We start from the raw sequence: 21,982 nt of genomic DNA, 5'->3' as shown, positions 1-21,982 counted from the left end.
AGTCAGAACTTTATATAAAGGTTGTAACAGCTCAGTGAAGCTGATAAACAGAACAACTCCCAGATTTGATGTTAGACAGGGAATTAGACAAGGCTGTCCACTGAGTCCTCTTTTATTTCTGTTAGTCACACAGGTTATGGCAGTGCATATAAAAAATTATCAATTTCTAGGAGTTAGAATTCTAGACAGAATTCAAATTATCTCAAGTGGCTCATGACACACCAATATGAGGTGAATACAGCCATTAGATATATTGGAGAATTCTCAGCTGTATCGGGCCTGAGGATGAACTTAAATAAATCTGTGCTGTTTCCACTTAAAAAAATGCGATCTATCACAATTTGACAATATTCCTGTTAAAAACTCAGTTACTTATCTAGGTGTTGTGATTGATAAAAATACCAACATCCGCTGTGATCTGAATTATAATCCAATAATTCAACAAGTAAGTAAAAGATTTAATATGTAGCTGGTGAGGGACCTCTCACTGAATGGGAGGGTGCTTCTCTCTAAAGCTGAAGGTATATCAAGGTCTGTTTATGTATCCTTAGCATTAGCAATGCCTCCTGAAATTTGCAAAAATTTAGATAAAATTCTGTTTATCTAAATCTAAACTTTATATGGGGGAATAAATGTCATTACTTAAATAAAGGGATTATGTGTAACCCCAGGAGTAGAGGTGGTATGGAGGTACTGAGTTTTGAAACGTTGAATAATACTTTTAAAGTGAAATGGTTATCCAATGTGATCAAAGAGAATGAAAACATCTGGAATACATTCTATAAGCATGTCTTTAATGGTGTTGGTGGAATAAAATTTGTACTGAAGTGTCAGTATAAAATAGAAAAATTACCGGTCAAACTATCTAACTTCCACAAATAAGCCCTACTCACCTGGAAACTGATTTACAAGCATAACTTTTCACCAACCAACCTTTACATCTGGAAGAATGAGCATATTCTGTATAAAAACAAGTCACTGTTTTATCAAAAACGGTTTGACCATGGTATTGTAAGTCAACTTCTTAATACAGAAGGACAACTGCTCCATTACAATGAATTTCTTTCTAAGTTTCAGTTACTATGGCATATTTTCTTTTCACCAAGAGAATATGCCATAGTTTTTGATGCTGTACCAAGGGGTATACTGCACCTCCTCAGAGGATCAGGAGTCTCTAACCAGAACTCACTCAGCAGTGCAATTTTCATTGATGGAATAGATATCACAAAGAAAAGTTGCTCCAATAAACATATTAGAAACTGCTTACAAATTACAACTCTGCCACCAGGGCAGTTCTTCTGGAACTCTCAGTATGGTGACATTAACTGGAACAAAGCGTGGTTGATTGGTGAAAGGTTCTGTATTGGAAACAAAGTAAAGGAAGGTTCCTTCAAGATAATGTACAACATCTATCCAGCTAAAAAGACTCTGGAAAGATTTCAAACTGATATGGACTTTCTCTGTGTTTTTTGTGGAAGGGAAAATGAAACAATACAGCACCTGTTCTATAAATGTATGTACTCTAAAATGTTCTGGACGGACATTCAACACTTCATAAGAAGAACAACTGGACAAACAATCACTCTACAAGAAAAGGACATTTTTATCTCTTTTGAAAACAATAAAATGGACAAAAATACAGCATTCTTCATACAACTGATAATGCTCATGGCCAAATTCCACATCCACAAGAAAAAATGGGCAGAATCCAAACCCAACCTGGAACAATTCACCCAAGAAATCCACTAATATGCAACTTCAATAAAAGACAGTAAAAGTAAAAAAGCTATAAAAACAAATTGTATTTTTGAGAGGCTCAATATAGCCCCACTCTAAGAACAATAATGGACGCTATTTAGGAAAATTTTTGACAATATTTACTTTCCTTGTTTGGCTGTTTGTGTTCTGTTTTGTTTTGTTTGATTAAAAAAAAAGAAAAAAGAACTACAACCGTCGACTATGTGATGATTAAATCCCATCAACACTTCTCTCGACAGGACATAGATAACATAGTGACACAGCATACAAAAACTAAAAACAGATATGAGCTGCATTGCGCCATGAGGGATTTGAGTTTTTCAATGAAATTTTTGTAATCGTAATAATTACGCAATACTTTATTATATAACTGTTCTGTATCATAACACAAACTCCATCGCTAAATGATTACCGTCTTTGCTCAGACTTCTCCCTGTCATGTATTATCCTATATGAACTATTTTCAGGATATGAAATAGACGCTAACGTGATTATTTGTATCATTTTACTTTCTCTAATGATGCCGCTTTAACATTTCAGACCAGTACCAAGAGATGTCATTGTGGATGCTCTGTAGTTGGATGTTTCCTATTATTGGGGCAGGGAGGTCCAGACAGGGTTTAGAAAGACAGTTATTAAAGCCAGCATGACCACAACCCTAGGCAATTGTCAAACCAACAACAACATTGTCGAGGTGTGTTTCAGCCCCTAATTATCTCTGCAACTGATCCACAAGTCATTCACTATGTGTTTTTACTGTTAACAGCAGAAACGAACTGCTGTTGTAAATGCTGTCATTCCGATAGAAAACATCCGGATTTGAAGTTGCTAGGCCTCTTATATTACAATTCATAAATGGTCCTGCCTTTGACTAGGGATACTCCATCTTTTATGTGGTCTGTGGTCTGTGTCACTTTCAGGGCAGAATAATAACAGAATTTTAATTTACAATCAAATCATTACAGACTTCTTTGTTTAACCTTGACATTGTGTTCATTTCACGTTAAACTATTTTGTCTTCCCTGTCAAAAATGACCATTGACCATGCCTCTGTAGCACGGTTCTTCCATGCAAGGATATGGTATAGTCAAGGAGACTAGGTTTAAGGGTATTTATTAAAACTATTCACAAAATTAGCAAAGGGTTTAAATTAAACTGAGGTTTTCCCCAACTCATGAGACAACCGACAAAAACAAGGAAAACCAGTCTAAACAACCTCTCTCTCCCCAATACCTACAGTATACCACCAACTCTCCACCCCAACAAGGCCTAAATGGCTACCTTATAAATGATAAGCCCCTCCCATCAGGCATGACATAAAAAATTTCTTTTGGCAGTCAAATCTCAAGCCCTCTATCAAACCTGGAAAGGGTCAACGGGAAAGGGTGTACAGGCATGTAGAACAGCGAGTGTGCACCCTCGTACAAGCTACAAGAACTGTGGGGAGATGAACCAGAACGGGGTCACGAGTATACTGTTTATCACAGACAACTTTGGGTCAAAGTTACCAAGGACATTTGCCTTGAAACCATTTCAAATTTTTACACAATCACATAAAGTAACAACTGTTGTGTTCCAGGTTGAAAGTGACCAGGAAGAGTTTAGTTGTTTACACAGGAAATTATCCCCAAAACACTTGGCAATTTCACAATATTCCAAGTTCGTCAACATCTTAATAAATTCAACTAACAAGAAAAATAACATAACAATAGTCATCAGTGTATCAGATGTATATTTGCCTAATAGCAGACAAAAAAAAGAAAACTGATAAAATCAGTTATCAGATGGCTTTCTCGGGGACAGCAGTCTAAACAGAGAAGCTCCTTCCTTCTCCCTGGACACTTCCTTGAACTCTTTCAGGGGGATCCCAAGGTGTTGTCCGGAACACCTCCCCAAGAAGGCATCCAAAACAGATACCCAAGTTTCCAAAGTTTGTGACGGTAGGTGAGGGGAGGCACATAGATCAACTGGTAAATCGAGAACTTTACCTTTCTGCAGCATAGTGGTTTGCACTCTTGCCCCACAATCCGAAGACCACAAGTTCGGTGCCAGTGGCCTTTCTGTGTGGAGTTTGTATGTTCTCCCTGTGTCTGCTTGGGTTTCCAAAGACATCATGTTTGGGTTAATTGGTGACTGTAAATTGTCTGGTTGCTTGTCAATGTCTGTCTCTGTATGTTGGCCCTGTGATGGACTGGTGACCTGTCCAGGTGTACCCCACCCTCAACCAGTGTGAGCTGGGATTGGCTCCAGCAACCCCCACAAACTGGAAATGTATAAGTTGTAGAAGAATGAATGATTACTTGCTGGACACCACAGTCATTCAGGACCAACTAAAGAATGTTTAAGATGCATTAGTCTACACTGCCATCCAGAGGTTATTCACCATAGATACTGTTATGGGTTTTTTCCTTAAAGCTCAATGCAGTCATTCATTCATTCATTCTCCTACTGCTTATCCATTTCCTGATCGCGGGAGCTTCTGGAGCTCACATTGCTTGAAGCCAGTGTACACCCTGGACAGGTTGTCAGTCCACAGAGTCAACACACACAGATAGACAGAGACAAACAACCACTCACACTCACACTCAGACCTATGTGCAATTTACAGTCACCATTCAATTTAGACATGCATGTTTTTATGCAAGTGTGGGGCCAAACATACAAATTCCACCCCAGCCGCAGGAACCGACCCCGAGACCTCCTTGTTGTGGGGCAACAGCGCAGTGTTTCTAACAAGTTTAGTGGAAAATGTTGTCTCTCAGTGGAAGTAACCTTAAATATTCATCTTTGGTTTGTGCTATACTTAAATTTAAGGAAGGATTGGGAAGCCTATTGTGATGTATGTTTAATGATTAATGTTTTAACGATTAATGTTTAAAATGAAAATTATCTTTTTTTTTCTCCTTGGTTTTTATAAAAATATCAGATGGTACCAGCATGTCACATGGTTAGGAGGTAGGTGTGTTACAGCAGCGCACATTGATTGCGGTTGAGTGACCTTGGTTGCAAGAGAGGGCATATAGATAATTAGATTGTCAGGGGTGGTGTTGTGTTGAGGGTGGTGGTGTGGGAATGAGGACCCAAACGCAGGAGCCAGGAACCAGGTTGAGGTGAAATTGATACTTATAATTAACAAAACCAAAACTACAAAATAACAGACACTGACGATGACCAAAACCAAAAAACTACAAAAGAACTGAGACGGAGGGACAACAGAAAGACAAGCAGAGAGACACAGGCAGAGACAGATACTGGCAGAGAGAGACACTGGCAAAGAGACAGGCAGAGAGACAACAGAAACGCAGGCAGGCAGACCAAACGAGAACAACAAAACAGAGACACAACATCAACAGGGACAAGAGACCGGCAGACAGGCAGAGAGGCAGAGAGGCAACATCACCAGAGACAAGCGACAAGGATCTGATATTGACTAACTAGAAGACAGGACTTAAATACAGTGACTAGACAAGACACAAGTGAACCACATGAGGGCAGGGGAAGCAGTCAACAGGAGAGAACAACCAGGAAGTAAGCCAATGGGTGACACAACAGAATCCCGACTTCAAAATAAAACAGGTAATAAAACAAATTACACAGACTGAACACACTAGACAGAACTCAAAACATGACAAAACCGTGAAACTCAAAACCCCAACAGTGAAACCAAAACCATGACACAGCCTAGTTGTCCTATACAATGTCTTCCCAGTGGATGATGAATGTGTCAGATTTTATGGTTGATTTTGATGATGTCCTTGTATGTTCCGTATGTCTTGTTCTGATCCACAATGTCTTGTTAATACTCTGGAAGAATGGTTGATGAGATGTTTCACTGACTGACAAACTGACTCTATAAGAAAGATACCGAATGCATACCATGGTGGTTAGGAAAACAGTTAACTACCAAAAAGCAGAGCAGATAGTAACCATCCTACACAAAGCAACAGTTAAATCAATGTACAGAACAGCCTCTGTCAACCAGACAGAGATGATTGAGCATGTTGCATCATACAACAGGAAAGGGTTGCGTATTTCTTGCAGATGTTCCTGCTGAATGAGCAATAAACATAAACTAGAAAATTCCAGGGAAATTTTGAAGTGCCATGGGGCCCGTCGCCTGGGCGAGCAACCCACGTACCGTCCTGCTTTCAAAAATCTTCCCAAGCGAATTTCGGTTCGGAGAACCGATTGCGCTCAATTCAATAATTTGACAGATATGACTTTGACCTTGATGAATGACAATATTTGTGTGTGCGTCTGGATATTTGTCTCTGTTTGTGTCTGTGTATATGTGTGAGCGCGTCTGTATATTTGTCTCTGTGTGTGTCTGTGTATTTGTCTCTGTGTGTCTATATATGTGTGCAATAGCGTCTGTATATCAGTCTGTGTGTTCTGCAGTCTAACAAAATTGTCAGTAGTAACAGTTGATCAGCAGCTCTCATATCAGAGGAGTCTGATGACATCATTGATTTGTCAGAGTCAGAGAAGAAATCCCTCAAAGTGATGGCAATAGTCAGTGTTCGTCAGCTGTGTGTTTGTGTCTCTGTTTCTGTGTGTGTGTCAGCTCTTTGTGTATCTCTTTGGGTTTGTCTATGTCTGTTTGAGTCTGTGTATGTGTTTCTGTATATATAATTGTTCCTATGAACAGAGCTTACTGTCTTTCTGTGTATTTGTGTCTGTTTATGTTTCTGTGTGTGTCTGTGTGAGTGCGTCTGTATATTTGTCTGTGTGAGTCTGTGTCTTTGTGTGTCTGTATGTGTGCGTTCCACTGTCTCTGTGTGTGAGTCTCTGTGAGTTTGTGTGCATGTCTGTATTTGTGTTTTGTGTCTGTGTCTCTGTACGTCTGGCTGTGTCTGGGTGTATGTATATCAGTCTCTGTGTGTCTGTGTTTCTGTATATCGGTCTGTGTGTGTGTCTGTATATCAGTCTCTGTGTGTGTCTGTGTTTCTGTATATCGGTCTGTGTGTGTGTCTGTATATCAGTCTCTTTGTGTGTTCTGCAGTCTAACAAAATTGTCAGTAGTAACATTTGATCAGCAGCTCTCATATCAGAGGAGTCTGATGACCATTGTCATAGTGCTCATCAGCTGTGTCTGTGTATGTCTGTATATGTGTTTCTGTATGTATGTATGTATGTATGTACTTATGTATAGGGTTGTCAGTGTGTATATTTGTATGTTTTTCTGTGTGTCTTTATATATATATGTGTGTGTGCGTCTGTATATCAGTCTCTGTGTGTTGTGCAGTCTAACACAAATGTCAGTAGTAACAGTTGATCAGCTGCTCTCATATCAGTAGAGTCAGGGATGAGTACATGGATTTGTCTGTCAGAGAAGAAATCCTTCAAACTGATGGCCATAGTCATTGTTTGTCAGCTGTGTGTTTGTGTGTCCGTTTCTGTGTGTGTCTGCATGTGTTTATGTGTATGTGTCAGCTGTTTGTGTATCTCTTTGAGTTTGTCTGTGCCTGTTTGTGTCTTTGTATGTTTCTGTATGTACAATTGTTCCTATGATTAGAGCTGTATATGAGCTCAGACCGGAGCTACGGTTTGCTCACATTTTGCAGTCAAGCAGAACCTGGTCAGAAGCCACTTTTGGGAGACTTTTGGGGGGAATCTGAGCACTGAGCAGAGCGAATTCTCAAATCACCGTGACAACCACAGGTCCCTTAGCTCAGCTCTGTGTGAAGCTGTTGGTATTGGATCAAACCCACCCCTCTTTTGAGCCACACTGCTTCGTCATACTTTGTCAAAGTTTAAACGGGTCACAAGACGTTGAACTCTGTTGGTGACAACAGGCTTTTTGATAGCTTACTACACAATCACAGTTCAAGAGTCATGCTGGTCTCACCTAATTTCTGCTGAAAATTTTAGTTTCCCATGAGTGTGAGCTCACGCTGTCTGTTGGCTGCGGCCATCACTTTGAATGATTTATTCTATGACTTGGGCAAATCAATGTACTCATTCCAGACTCCTCTGATATGAGATCAGCTGATCAACAGTTACGAATGACATTCGTGTCAGACTGCAGAATTCACACACATAAAGATATAGAAGGTATAGAGAGACACGCACACACACACACAGACAGATATACAGACACACTCACACATACACAGACACAAACAGAGACAGATATACAGACGCACTCACACATATACAAGACACAAACAGAGACAAATATCCAGACGCACTCACACATATTCACATACATAGACACAAAAAAAGACAAATATACGGACGTACTTACATATACACAGACATACACAGAGACAGATATACAGGCGCACTCACACATATACAAAGACACAAACAGAGATAAATATCCAGACGCACACACACATATTCTCATTCATCAAGGTCAAAGTCATATATGTCAAACTATTGAATCACGTGCAATCGGTTCTCCGTACCGAAATTTGATCGGGAAGACTTTTGAAAGCAAGACGGTACGTGGGTTGCTCGTCTGGGCGACAGGCCCCGTGGCACTTCAAAATTACCCTGGAATTTTCTAGTTATTATTATTATTATTATTTCATGCCACGGGCTTTAGCTCAGAGGCACTACATCTACAGCAATAGCATACAGACATACGCAGGCACATACACACACTTATAAACAGACAGGGACCAAAAAACGCAGCCAGGCACATACAAAGAAACACAAATATTATAGAGACATACAACCCTATACATAGGCACATACATACATATAGAAACACATATACAGACATACACGGACACAAACACACACATAAACACATAAAGACACACACAAAAAAACCAGACACAAAGACACAGCTGATGAACACCATGACTATGGCCATCAGTTTGAAGGATTTCTTCTCTGACTCTGACAAATCAATGATGTCATCAGACTCCTCTGATATGAGAGCTGCTGATCAACTGTTACTACTGACAATTTTGTTAGACTGCAGAACACACACAGACACTGATATACAGATGCAATCACACATATTTACAGCAATACACAGTGACAAATATACAGACGCACTCACACGTATATATACACACACACACACAGACAAATATACACATGTACAAAGACAAATATACAGACGCACACAGGGAAAATATGCACACGCACACAGCAACGCACATAATGAGAGAAACAGAAACACAGCTGACACACACAGACACACAACAGATAGACAGCATTAGTCAGTTTTTACAATAGTGTCACAGAGTGTATGTGTCAATTAAATAGTGTGTCTAAAGACATACGTCTGTCCGTGTATGGTTAAATCAAACAGATCATAGTAATATCCGTCCAACAGTTGAATGGAAAGCAACTGAACTCAGGACTTGGGTTTTGTCAAAGAAGCTTTGCCTCTTATCCAAAGGGCTTCGAAATTTCTGCCAAGGAATTTTCTAGTTATTATTCCTCTTCCGTAAAATTTTTATTTGCTCCTCATCGGAGGGTTTTGAATTCAGCCCCACGGACCAAAGCCCATCATCTGGGGCCTGTTTGGAATTGGTGTGATATCGATTTTCTTGGTAGAATATGATAATTTGGCGCTGTAATCGGCGAAAACGTGGCCAAAAAACGTCATTCATTTCCAATGATAGACGGCCAACATCCTCAAAAAGTTTAAGCTTTTTCAAACCTCTGATACTTTGACATAAGTCCAGCTACACAGTCCATTTTACCTTCAAAGATTTGTTGTCTTTTAAGTCGTGTATTTCCCTGATATCTTTTATACTTTTCAATCAGCGATTGTTCAAGTGTCATGCTCGTCTCACCTCATTTCTGCTGAAAATTTTAGTTTCCCATGTATGTGTATTGCACGGAATGTTGGTGGCTTAGAGTGGAGGAATCTTCAGTTAGAGTGCGTTGGTGAGCTGATGATTATCGAAAAAATTATTTGCAAATCACCCTCACGGGCACATTGTTTAAGGTATGCGCGTCATTTTCTCCAAAGTAGTAGAGATTCTAGTCCTCTCTTGAAAAATGTGTTTACTTTAACAGTCAGACAAACCATATTTGAACTGTGCCCCTCTGAAGGACATGCTCACCCCTCGTCTCTCGTCAAAAACACAGCCAGACGCAGAGACTCAGACTCACACAAAGAGACACAAATACACACACACAAATATATAGAAAGACAGCCATATACAGCCCTATTCATAAGAACCCACATACATACAGAAGCACCTATACCAGCAGAAACAAAAACACACAACCCCAAACAGATGCACAGACACACACAGCTAAACACATACAGACACATAAAAAAATCAGAGACACAAACACACAGCTGCCGAGCACTATGACTAAGACCATCAATTTGAATGAGTTCTTCTGTGACTGTGACAAATCCATGTACTCATCAATGATGTCATCAGACTCCTCTGATATGAGAGCAGCTGATCAACAGTTACTACTGAAATTTGTGTTAGACTGCACAACACACACAGAGACACAAATATATAGACACACGCACACACATACACAGACAAACATACAGACGCACAAAGACAAATAAATAAACGCACATTGACGCACAAATTTACACACAGAAACACATGAAGAGAAATAAACATAAAAACAGCTGACACACAAATGGCTTTGTCAGTTCCTAACACCTCAGTCAGACTAGTCTGATGCACGCACTTAAGCGCACACGCTTCTGGAATTGCGCCAAATGGACGTCCCGGCAAAAAAAAAATAATATTCACATATTGTTTCTCTACAAGGAGTGAGTACAAAACAATGGTTTTAAATGATTGTTTTAAATCATGTGAAAGTTGTGTTTTCTCCCTGTGAAGGGGTTACTTACTAGGGTCTTTTGTAATTTTCGTGCGTTGTTCAAACCTCTGTTGTAATGAAAGGAGAGGAGGATATTCACACAGAATGTTTCTCTCTCTCTACTCAGGGTTGACTGGAGAGGAGGTAGGTTTTCACCCACTGATCCGTCCATAATCAGTCTCCTAGTGTGTCCACACCCCTGAGGTTACAACCAATCAGATTATATGGGGGGTGGGTACGAGCAGAATGGCGGCAAATTCATTTCTAGGTTGACATTTCTAGGGCAAAGAGGGAGGACGTGTTTTGCTAGAGTGAAAGGAGCAGATTGAGTATGTATTAAAAAAAGGATGATATTCACAGTGTTTCTCTCTCTCGCTCTCTCTCTCTCTCTCTCTCTCTCTCTACAAAGAGGGAGTACAAAACAATAGTGTTAAATCATCTGAAAATCATCTGAAATTTAAGAATCAAAGGTCTGAAGAAGCTGTCTTCACATTACAAGATAGACAGAGTGTGTTGAATGAGAGTCATTTTTAGACTAATCTGAAAGTTATGTTATTCTCTTTATGCAAACCTTACAAAGAACAAGTCCATCTTCTCATTCCAAGAAAGGACAAGACCCTGACTCTGATGTGTTTATTACACTGGGTGAAAAGTTTTGTTTATATATGAAGGGTTAAAAAAACTATCAGGGTGAGTCTGGAGGGACTCTAATGTGTTTATTACATATCGTAAAAATCAGTGTGAATGAAAGGTTAAGGGACTCCGTCTTCACATTACAACATAGACAGTGTGTTAAATAATCTGAAATTTGTGTTTCTCTTTAGGCAAACCTTAAATCAAATCAAATCAAATCACATCAGATTTATTTGTATAGCGCCAAATCATAACAAAGTTACATCAAGGCACTTTACATATAGAGCAGGTCTAGACCAAACTCTTTATAAATTTATTTAAAGAGACCCAACAGATCCCCCGATGAGCAAGCACTTGGCAACAGTGGCAAGGAAAAACTTCCTTTAAGAGGCAGAAACCTCGAGCAGAACCAGGCTCAGGGGGGGCGGCCATCTGCCTCGACCGGTTGGGTTGAGAGAGAGAGAGAGAGAGAGAGAGAGAGAGAGAGAGAGAGAGAGAGACAGGCAGGCAGGCATTGGAGGGGGGGGGGGTGTAGGCAGGAACATGTTGTTGCATGAAGTTCATGGAGTTGAGCTGTAATACAGAATTCATGCTATATGGGACCAGCAGGTGTTGCAGGAACATGGGATGGAGATGAGTCACCACCTGCAGGATGAGGACAGGGAGAGAGAGGAGAGGAACTGGGAGAGACAGAGACTTTGGCAGAACATGGTTAGTAAATGCAGTATAAATGCTTAGAACTGGGTGAAACTGTTTTGTTTTGTTTTTTTTTGTTTTTTTTTTTTAAGAAGGATGGTTTTTATCAGCGCATGCAAGGAGGGAGTTAGAGAGAAAGAGGGAGAGAGGGTGACAGGGAGAGACAGAGAGCGAGAGAGAGAGAGAGAGAGAGAGAGAGAGAGAGAGAGAGAGAGAGAGAGAGAGAGAGAGAGAAGCTCAGTCCTTCCCCCAGCAGCCTAGGCCTATAGCAGCATACCTAAAGAGTAGAGGACTTTTTAACTGTACGCTCTGTCATACAGGAAAGTTTTAAGCCTGGTCTTGAAAGTTACTAAAGAGTCCGCCCCCCGGACCGATGCTGGGAGTTGGTTCCATAGAAGAGGAGCCTGATAACTGAACGATCTGCCTCCAGATTTACTCTTGGAGACTCTAGGAACCACAAGTAAACCTCCATCTAGAGAGCGGAGTGGCCTGCTAGGACAGTAAGGAACTATGAGCTCTCTGAGATACGATGGAGCTTGGCCATTAAGAGCTTTATACGTTAAAAGAAGGATTTTGAATTCTACTCTATATTTTACTGGCAGCCAATGAAGAGCAGCTAACACGGGAGAGATGTGATCTCTTTTCCTAGTTCCTGTTAATATTCGTGCAGCAGCGTTCTGAATTAACTGAAGGCCTTTTAGAGATTTGTTTGGACATGCAGATAGTAATGAGTTACAGTAGTCCAGCCTAGAAGTTACAAATGCTTGGACTAGTTTTTCTGCATCATCCTGAGAGAGGATGTTTCTGATTTTCCTAATGTTTCTCAGGTGGAAGAAAGCTGCCCGACTAACTTGTTTTATGTGAGGGACAAAGGACATGTCCTGGTCAAAAATTACTCCAAGGTTTCTTACAGTGGAGCTGGAGGCCAAAGTAATGCCGTCCAAACTGATGAGATGATTAGATAGTATTTTTCTGAGGTGCTTAGGACCGAGTACAATAACTTCTGTTTTGTCAGAGTTGAGAAGTAAAAAATTTCCAGTCATCCAGACTTTTATGTCTTCAAGACATGCCTGCAGTCTGACTATCTGACTGACTTCATTTGGCTTCATTGATAGGTACAGCTGAGTATCGTCTGCGTAGCAGTAGAAATTGATGCTGTGTTTCCTGATAATGCTGCCTAGAGGAAGCAGATAAAGCGTAAAGAGGATTGGTCCAAGTACCGAACCCTGCGGGACTCCATGACTGACTACAGTACATGAGGAGGAGCTGTTGTTTACATGAACAAACTGATGTCTATCTGATAAGTAGGATTTGAACCACTTTAGTGCAGTTCCTTTAATTCCAATTTCATGTTCCAGTCTCTGTAGTAAAATATTATGATCTATGGTGTCGAATGCAGCACTAAGATCTAGAAGGAGAAGTATGGAGACTGATCCATTGTCTGAGGCCATTAGAATGTCATTGGAGACTTTAACCAGCGCTGTTTCTGTGCTATGATGGGCTCTAAATCCTGACTGAAACTCTTCAAACAAACTGTTCCCATCCAGATGCTCGTGTAGTTGTTTTGCTACAGCTTTCTCAATGATTTTAGAAATAAATGGAAGGTTCGATATGGGTCTATAGTTTGCCAAAACATCTGGATCAAGATTAGGCTTTTTAAGCTGGGGTTTGATGACCGCAGTCTTAAGTGCCTGAGGTACATAGCCCAGAAATAAAGTCAGATTAACCAAATCTAGAATAAACGGCTCAATTACATAAAAGATCTCTTTAAAGAGGCTAGTTGGTACTGGGTCTAATAGACAGGTTGACGGTCTGGATGATGAAACTATAGAAGCTAGCTCTGAGAGATTTAGAGGTGAGAATGATTCCAGATGTAAAAGAGGCGCCGCAGCTGATTCAGCAGTTGCCGTCTTCAGAAGGGGATTTTTATCTAACGTAGGCAAGAGCTGATAAATTCTTTCTCTGATCGTGAGAATTTTGTCTGAAAAAAAACTAATAAAATCAACACTGCTTAGAGCTAAGGGGATCACTGGTTCAACTGAGCTATGGCTCTCTGTCAGCCTGGCTACAGTGCTGAAGAGAAACCTCGGGTTGTTCTTGTTTTCTTCTATGAGTGCTGAGTAATATGAACTTCTAGCACTGCGGAGAGCTTTTTTATACATTTTTAGGCTGTCTTTCCAGGCTCTGTGAGACTCTTCTGACTTACTGGAACGCCAGTTTCTTTCTAATTTCCTTGATGTCTGCTTCAAGGTACGGATTTGGTAACTATACCAGGGAGCCATCCTCCTCAGATTGAATATTTTCTTTTTGAGAGGGGCGGCATTATCAAGATTCGAACGCAGTGTGGCCATAGTGCTAGTCACAAGGTCATCAAACTGCGTATGGGAGAAATCCTCATTTAAATTTAGATTTAGATATGGCATTGTTGGGAATGATGACCAAATGTTCTCTTTAAATTTAGCCACAGCAGCTTCAGATAAACATCTTCTATAGCTGAATTTATTCCTCAATGCTGTGGAGCCCATTAAAGTAAACTCAAATGTAATAAGGTAATGGTCAGACAGGAGAGAATTTTGGGGAAGAATTGTTAGCTTGTCAATTTCAATGCCATAAGTTAGAACAAGATCAAGGATATGATTGTAAAAGTGAGTGGGTTCATTCACGTGCTGGGAAAAGCCAATTGAGTCTAGTAGGGAAAGAAACCCAGAACTAAGGCTGTCGCTTTCTACGTCAACATGTATATTGAAATCTCCCAGAATAATGATTTTATCTGTACTAAGTACTAACTCTGATATAAACTCAGAAAACTCTGATAGGAATTCTGAGTACGGACCAGGTGGACGGTATACTGTAACTAACAGAACTGGTTTTTCACCTTTCCAGTCCGAGTGGGAGAGACTAAGAGTGAGGCTTTCAAAAGACCTGCAGCCAGATTTTGGTCTGGGGTTGATTAATAGGCTTGACTGAAATATTGCAGCCACCCCACCTCCTCGACCTGTGGTACGAGGGATATGAAAGTTAACATGAGTTGGGGGTGTAGCTTCATTAATGCTAACATACTCATCCTGCTGCAGCCACGTTTCAGTTATACAAAATAAATCAATATGGTGATCAGCTATGAGATCATTTACTAGTAGAGATTTTGATGATAATGATCGAATGTTCAACAGTCCACATTTGATCGCAGTGTTATTTGAGACTAAGTTTGTGGCTGTTTTAATTACAGTTAGGTTTTTGTTTTTAGCTCCTCTTTTGTTTAATTTGAGTTTATTAACTTTTTTAAATTTAGGTCGTCGGGGGACAGACACGGTTTCTATAGACCTAAACATAGACAGAGACTCTATTCTATTCTCGGCAGATGACCGCTCTGACTGAGGCGCAGAGGAGCGTGTTAAACTGCGGCTCTGCCTCCTGGTCTCGACCCGGGATTGTCAGGGTTTTGGATTTCTAATAAAATCGGCCATATTTCTAGAAATGAGAGCGGCCCCGTCCACGGTGGGATGGACACCATCTCTCCTAATTAGACCAGGTCTCCCCCAGAAAGACTTCCAGTTATCTATGTAGCCCACGTTGTTTTCGGGACACCACCTCGACAGCCAGCGGTTAAATGACGACATGCGGCTGTACATGTCATCACTGGTCCGATTGGGGAGGGGGCCGGAGAAAACTACAGTGTCCGACATCGTTTTAGCAAAAGTACACACCGATTCCACATTAATTTTTGTGACTTCCGACTGGCGAAGTCGGGTGTCGTTACTGCCGACGTGAACTACAATATTAGCATATTTACGTTTACCCTTAGCCAGCAGTTTCAGATAAGACTGGATGTCGCCTGCTCTGGCCCCCGGGATACACTTCACTATGGCCGCCGGTGTCGCTAACTTCACGTTTCTCAGAATAGAATCACCAATCACTAGAGTCGGCTTTTCAGCGGGTGTGTCGCTGAGAGGGGAGAACCTGTTGGAAACGTGAACTGGTCGATGGTGGACCGGGGGCTGCTGCCTACGACTATGCCTCTTGTCTCGGACAGTCACCCAGCCGCCCTGACTAGATCCCGGCTGCTCGGGAGCCACTGGGGGGGAGGAAACTATCTTAGCTGCCGTATGAGCTCGCCTAGGTTGGTCCGCACCGGCTACAGGGGGGGGGGCTAACTACACTAGCATAAGTTGGGCTAGCTAAAGTGCGGAGCCGGGATTCTAACTCATTAATCTTCGCCTCCATTTCTACCATCATCCTACATCTATGACAAGAGGTGCTATCATAAAAGGAGGCAGAAGAATAACTACACATGAGGCACAGAGAACAGGAGAGGAGAGGAGGAGGAGAAGGAGGAACAGAGAGTGGAGACAGAGAGCTAGAGGACATTGCTAATCGGGTAGTTTGATTAGTGGAGGAACAGAAACGGTTATAAACTTTGGAGAAAGGGGAGATATTGACTTCTAAAACCTAGTGTTGGTGTGAAAATAATTTTCTGCCTGATTACTCGAGTGAATTAGGAAATAATAGCAGAAGAACAGTGGAAACAACACAAGCACAATAGAGAGCACAACCGCCAGTGACCGGAAATGACGCAATACGCTTACCGCACGCAACACGCCTTACAAACCTTACAAAGAACTAGTCCATCTTCTCAGTCCAAGAAAGGACAAGACCCTGACTCTGCTGTGTTTATTACATATGGTAAAAAGTTTTGTTTATCTATGAAGGGTAAAAAAAAAACTATCAGGGTGTGTCTGGAGGGACAAAATCTTGGACTCTGCGTTTACCAGAAAAAACTCAATTGACCGTCAATCACAGATCAGTTACACTGACGTGACAGGGAGGGGTTTAAAAAACCAAGAAGCACGCAGAGGGCCACAGCGAGCACAGCCTGTGTATTGACAAAACGATCGATTGACAAGTTGTGATCAGTTGACCACTCGGAGCGACGGAAGAAAGAAATGAGCAACGATAAGTCATTTTAAGATAACGCAGTTAATTGATTGTTTCTGAAAAGGTTTTTTTTGTGATGTGTATATTTTCTTAAAAGACTTGTTTTTACAGGCGGCCTTTTAGAGGGTGAGTTGGAGTGTCTGACTTTTGATGATTTTTCTGATGGTAAGTGTTGCATGTTTATCGAGATTATATTCAAATTATTTTTATTTTTTACTATATTTTTTTCCGGGTAGTTTGTACGCAAGATCTGGACGAAATCAAGAGAGTTTTCAGAGAAAGTTCTCCCGCACCAGCAACCGCTACAGCCGTGACCAGGCCCGTACCAGAGACAGTTCCAGAGGCTGGAGGCTCCTAGAAAGCCACGGCTGAAGAACCGCGACCGTACAGGGATAAACAGCTATTCCAGGACCCGGAGGTCTCAAGACGAGAGGAAGCTTGAGGAGAATCTAGGAAAAGATCCAAGGAGTCTTCAAGCAACTCTTCTTCTTCATCTTCTTCCTCTGCCGCTAGCAGAAGAGATTGTAAGTTTATTCTTTCACATCAGCCTGTACTTCAAACTGTGTACCTGCATGAACAGACCGTGTATAGCTCTGTGGGAAATCATTTTATTTATTTTTTCAGACTATAGGAAGGAGAAGAGGAGGAATTTGCGCTACCGAAGAAACAGGTCCCCATCATACAAGAGACCAAGGTCCTCATCATACAAAAGAAGCAGGTCCTCTTCATACAGAAGAAGAATTAGATCGCCATCCTACACGCGGTCACCAAACTGCAGGAGGATACCGTGCAGACACCTCGATAGATTCCTTGACAGGTTGTATGCACTGGTGTATGAGGTTTGAGTTCAAAAAGGTGTGACATGGAGCAAAAAGGGAATGACGGTTGTAGGATTTTTTCAGATGACCCTTTTCTGGCGATAAACCTAGCTATAGATGAGTTGAATCATCCTGAAGCTCTAACGAATGCTATAAATGAACTTCGTTCTGATTTAACTATAGAAAATGATTCTGCCACTGAGCTCCCCGTCTCTCCTCATTTCTCTCGGCTTGATTCACCTTCTCCACCGGTTGTTTCACACACAGAGTGTTTGAATGCCATAGACAGGGCCGTACACCTGTTAGAGATTCAGGAGGGGGGAAACGCAGATGTAGTTTCAGGGGCTGAGGAGAGGGAGGGGGACAGAGGGGTAGAGCTAGAGGAGAGGGGGGGGGGGGGGGGGGGGGGTTGTGATTAGAAATAGATTCAATAATATAGAAATTAGGCAAATTTAAAATTTCCCGACTCTGACGGGTGTAGCCCATTATGGAGAATTTTACGGCTCTGTGATGGGAGCCGCTCATGACCTGTTTGAAAGAGCATTCTCACAAGCACAGCCTCATGACGTTGTACAGATGGAGCTGAGAGGCGACAGACTGAGTAAGAGCGTGTCCTCTATAGTCAGAGCTGAGAACGCTGATGAGGGTCTCTCCGCCTTTCAGAATCTCCTGGACGAACTGGTTCAGTCCAACATGTCTGTCATGATGGACGCCGGTCTTGAATTAGTGGTGCAGTTGATACGCACCACCACAGTTGATACGAGGGAAAAGAAGCGTAGATAAAATGTTGGACGAGGAGGTTTTGAAAAAGAGGAGAAGATTTTTGTACGTGGTGGAAAATCTCCACAACAAAATGTGCTTTGCTAGTTTGGCACACCTGCTGCATCCCCATCTCTGCGATAGAGAGGCTGAGAGAAAGGCCAGAGAGTTTCAGACGGCTGTAGGTTTCGATGATCAGACGGAGGTGACGTCTGATGATGTTTCAAAGTTTGAGAGGGTCTTGTAAAATTGTAGTGTTTTATAGAAACAAAGGCACACGAGCCCTCTCCAAATTCCTTACCCCTAACCCTAGAAAAGACAAAACTGTGTTTATGTATTTACACCAGAATCACTATTACGGCATAAAAATTTCTTTATAGGAGCCCGTCACGTGTGTGAGTACTGTTACACGGGGTATGACAGTGTTTGCAGCCACCGTTGTCCAGGGTGGTGCTCCGCGTGCTTGGACGGCTCGTGTTGTAAAGTCAGGTTCGAGCCCGTCCTCTGTGTAGATTGTAACATAACGTGTCGGTCTGCTTACTGTCTGAGTAAACACAAGGAGTCTGTTGAGAGGGTAGGGTTTGGGTTGTACGCCAGTCAATGTCAGATGTACAAACAGTGTGAAAAATGACTGTGGTACGTCGCTATGAACGGCAAGAGCAAACCTCACATGTGTCAAAAATTCAAATGCAACATATGCGGGGAGGTCACCGGTGACGAGGAGGAGGAGTCAGGGACCGAGAAGCATCTGTGTTACATGCAGCCTTTACAGGCAGACACAAATCATAACCAGAAAATAGTCTTTTATGATTTTGAAACCTTCACAAATGAGCAGGACGTGCACATGCCATATCTGGTGTGCACAAAAACCTTAGACGGCGTCAGATGGAACGCCTACGGCGTGACATGCGCTCTAGAGTTTGTCAGACATTTCAGAACGGCCTCTTATCAGAAAGCCGTCTTTATAGCACATAATTGTAAAGGTTTTCACAGCTACTTGGTCCTCAACGCCATGATAGAGCTGGGCATAAAGCCGTCCTTGGTCATGCAGGGTAGCAAAGTGATTTGTTTTTCAGAAACCGATTACGGTCATAAATACATAGTTTCGCTGAGTTTTCTGACCATGTCTCTCTCCGCCATGCCCAAAGCTTTAGGTTTTGCTGATAAAACCAAAGGCTATTTTCCTCACGGTTTTAGCTCTGAGCAGCGTTTGAAGTACGAAGGCCCTTACCTTCGAGCTGAGGATTACTGCACAGACCGCATGACAGCCGCGGGCAAGAGGGAGTTTGAGGCGTGGTACGAAACGGTCAGGGCGGAGTCTTTAACTTTGAAAAAGAAGCGCTGTTTTATTGTCAAAACGACGTGGACATTCTCTCTGAGGCTTGTACCTTTTTCAGAAACAGTTACATCCAGGAAACGGGTGTGGATCCTTTCAGCAGATCGACCATAGCCTCGGCCTGCATGAAAGTATTTCTCACAAATTTTCTCAAGCCCAAAACCTTAGCCATTCCTCTGCCCGATCATTGCAAACGTCAGTTTAAATCTTATTTGCACGACAGCATACAGTGGTTAGAATGGGTTTCTAACACCCGCAGCGTCTTTATACAGCACGCTCTGAACGTCGGTGAAAAACAACTGGGAAAGTACTTTGTAGACGGTTATGCAGAAGCAGGAGGCTGTCAGGTTTTGAGTTAATTCTGGTGTTTAGTCTTCTGTCCACATAACTTCCTGTTTTATTTTGTAGTCCTGGTTCCTTCGTGTTCCCCGTTATGTTACTTCCTGGTTGTGTCCCATGTTGATTGCTTTCCCTGCCCTAATGTGGATCACCTGCGTCTTGTTTAGCACTGTGCATTTAAGTCCTGTTTTCAGCCTAGTCCTTGTCGGAGTCACACCTGTTGTCATGACGGAGCACAGGTGGGCGGAGATGAAAAAAAAAACACACGAGGGGGTGAAAGATTTTCTCAGACATTACGACGCTCCTCAGCCTCTGTCACCCCGCGAGGCTTTGTACGGAGGCAGGATGTGTGCCGTGAAGCTGAGACACACGGCTGAGCCTGACGAGACCGTCCGTTACGTAGACTTGACCTCCCTGTATCCCTATGTAAATTGCAGTTTCCCTTATCCTCTGGGTCACCCTGAAATAATTCTTAAAGATTTTGAATACCCCAGCAGCTAGCAGTGACGAGGCCAGGGCTTTAAAGGGGGTCTGGGTCACGCCGGAGTTTAACAAGGCTTTGGAGATGGGCTATCGTTTGGCCAAGATCACAGAAGTGTGGCATTTCGATTGCAGGGATGACACCGTCGTTCTAAAGTACATGCAGACGTTTTTGAAAGGTAAACAGGAGGCTTCGGGTTACCTGCCCGAGGTCGTAGATGAGGAGAGCAGGGAAAGATACGACAGGGACTATCAGATGCATCAGGGTATTTTGCTGGACGCCTCCCAAATTAAACCAAATCTGGCTAAAACACAAATTTCTAAATTGTGTCTCAACAGCTTCTGGGGAAAGTTTGCTCAGAGAAATAACCTCTGTCAGACGTCTCTCATCACAGAACCCGAAGAGTTTTTCTTATGTTTTCAGAAAAGCACAAAGTCAAATACTTTTAACTTCATCAACGACAAAGTGGCTCTGATCCAGTGGGTGCATGGAGATCGCTACATCGCCCCTCCCAACAAGGTAGACAGTGTGTTTGTAGTCGCTTTCACCACGGCCTACGGCAGATTAAAATTGTACGGTTACTTGGAACAGATGCAGGACAGAGTTCTTTACTTTGACACAGACAGCCTCATTTACACCACTAGAGAGGGCCAAAACACACTGCCTTTGGGCAACTACCTGGGAGAATTGACCGACGAATTAGATGGGGACAGCATACAAGAATTTGCCGCAGCCGGTCCTAAAAGCTACGCTTATCAAACCAGGAACAAGAAAAAAGCAGTGCTCAAAGTCAAAGGTATTACGCAGACGCATGACAGCTGTCAAAGAGTCAACTTTGACAGCGTCAAACGACTGGTGGAGAGCTATGTGAGACAGCGTGGTGAGAGTGGGGAGGAGGGGGAGGGGTTCATTCAAACCCCTCAGCAGAACATTGTAAGGGATAAAAGGGGATTTCTCTTAAAAAATTCTTCATTTCAGAAAAAGTTTTGCGTTGTGTTTGTCAAGAGACGGTTGCTGCCTACCGATCGTACTTTGCCTTTTGGTTTTTTAAAAAATGTCACACCTTGTTGAAGAAATTGATTTTGATCCTAGATTGGTCCTGCCCTTTTCATGCCAGATTGTGGGACCCAGCGGTTGTGGAAAAACTTTTTTTGTAAAAAATGTATTGGAAAATTGTCAATATTAAATTTGTCGAAGGACTGCCGGATTCTTTTGAAGACGCTCAATTATTTCCCCCTCAACAAAACCATCTCATTATATTAGACGACGTGTTATTACAAGCGGTGGATCATCCGGAAGTGGTAAGAATTTTCACGCAATACAGACACCATCAAAATATGAGCGTGATGCTGCTGACCCAAAATGTATTTTACAAAAGTAAATACAGTCGCACCATCAGCTTAAACAGTAATTACCTGGTGCTGTTTAAAAACCCACGGGATAAATTGCAAATCAACATATTGG

Source organism: Echeneis naucrates, chromosome 11 (assembly GCF_900963305.1).
Source record: "Echeneis naucrates chromosome 11, fEcheNa1.1, whole genome shotgun sequence".
Lineage (NCBI taxonomy): Eukaryota > Metazoa > Chordata > Actinopteri > Carangiformes > Echeneidae > Echeneis > Echeneis naucrates.
Note: the sequence above shows the minus strand (reverse complement) of the source record.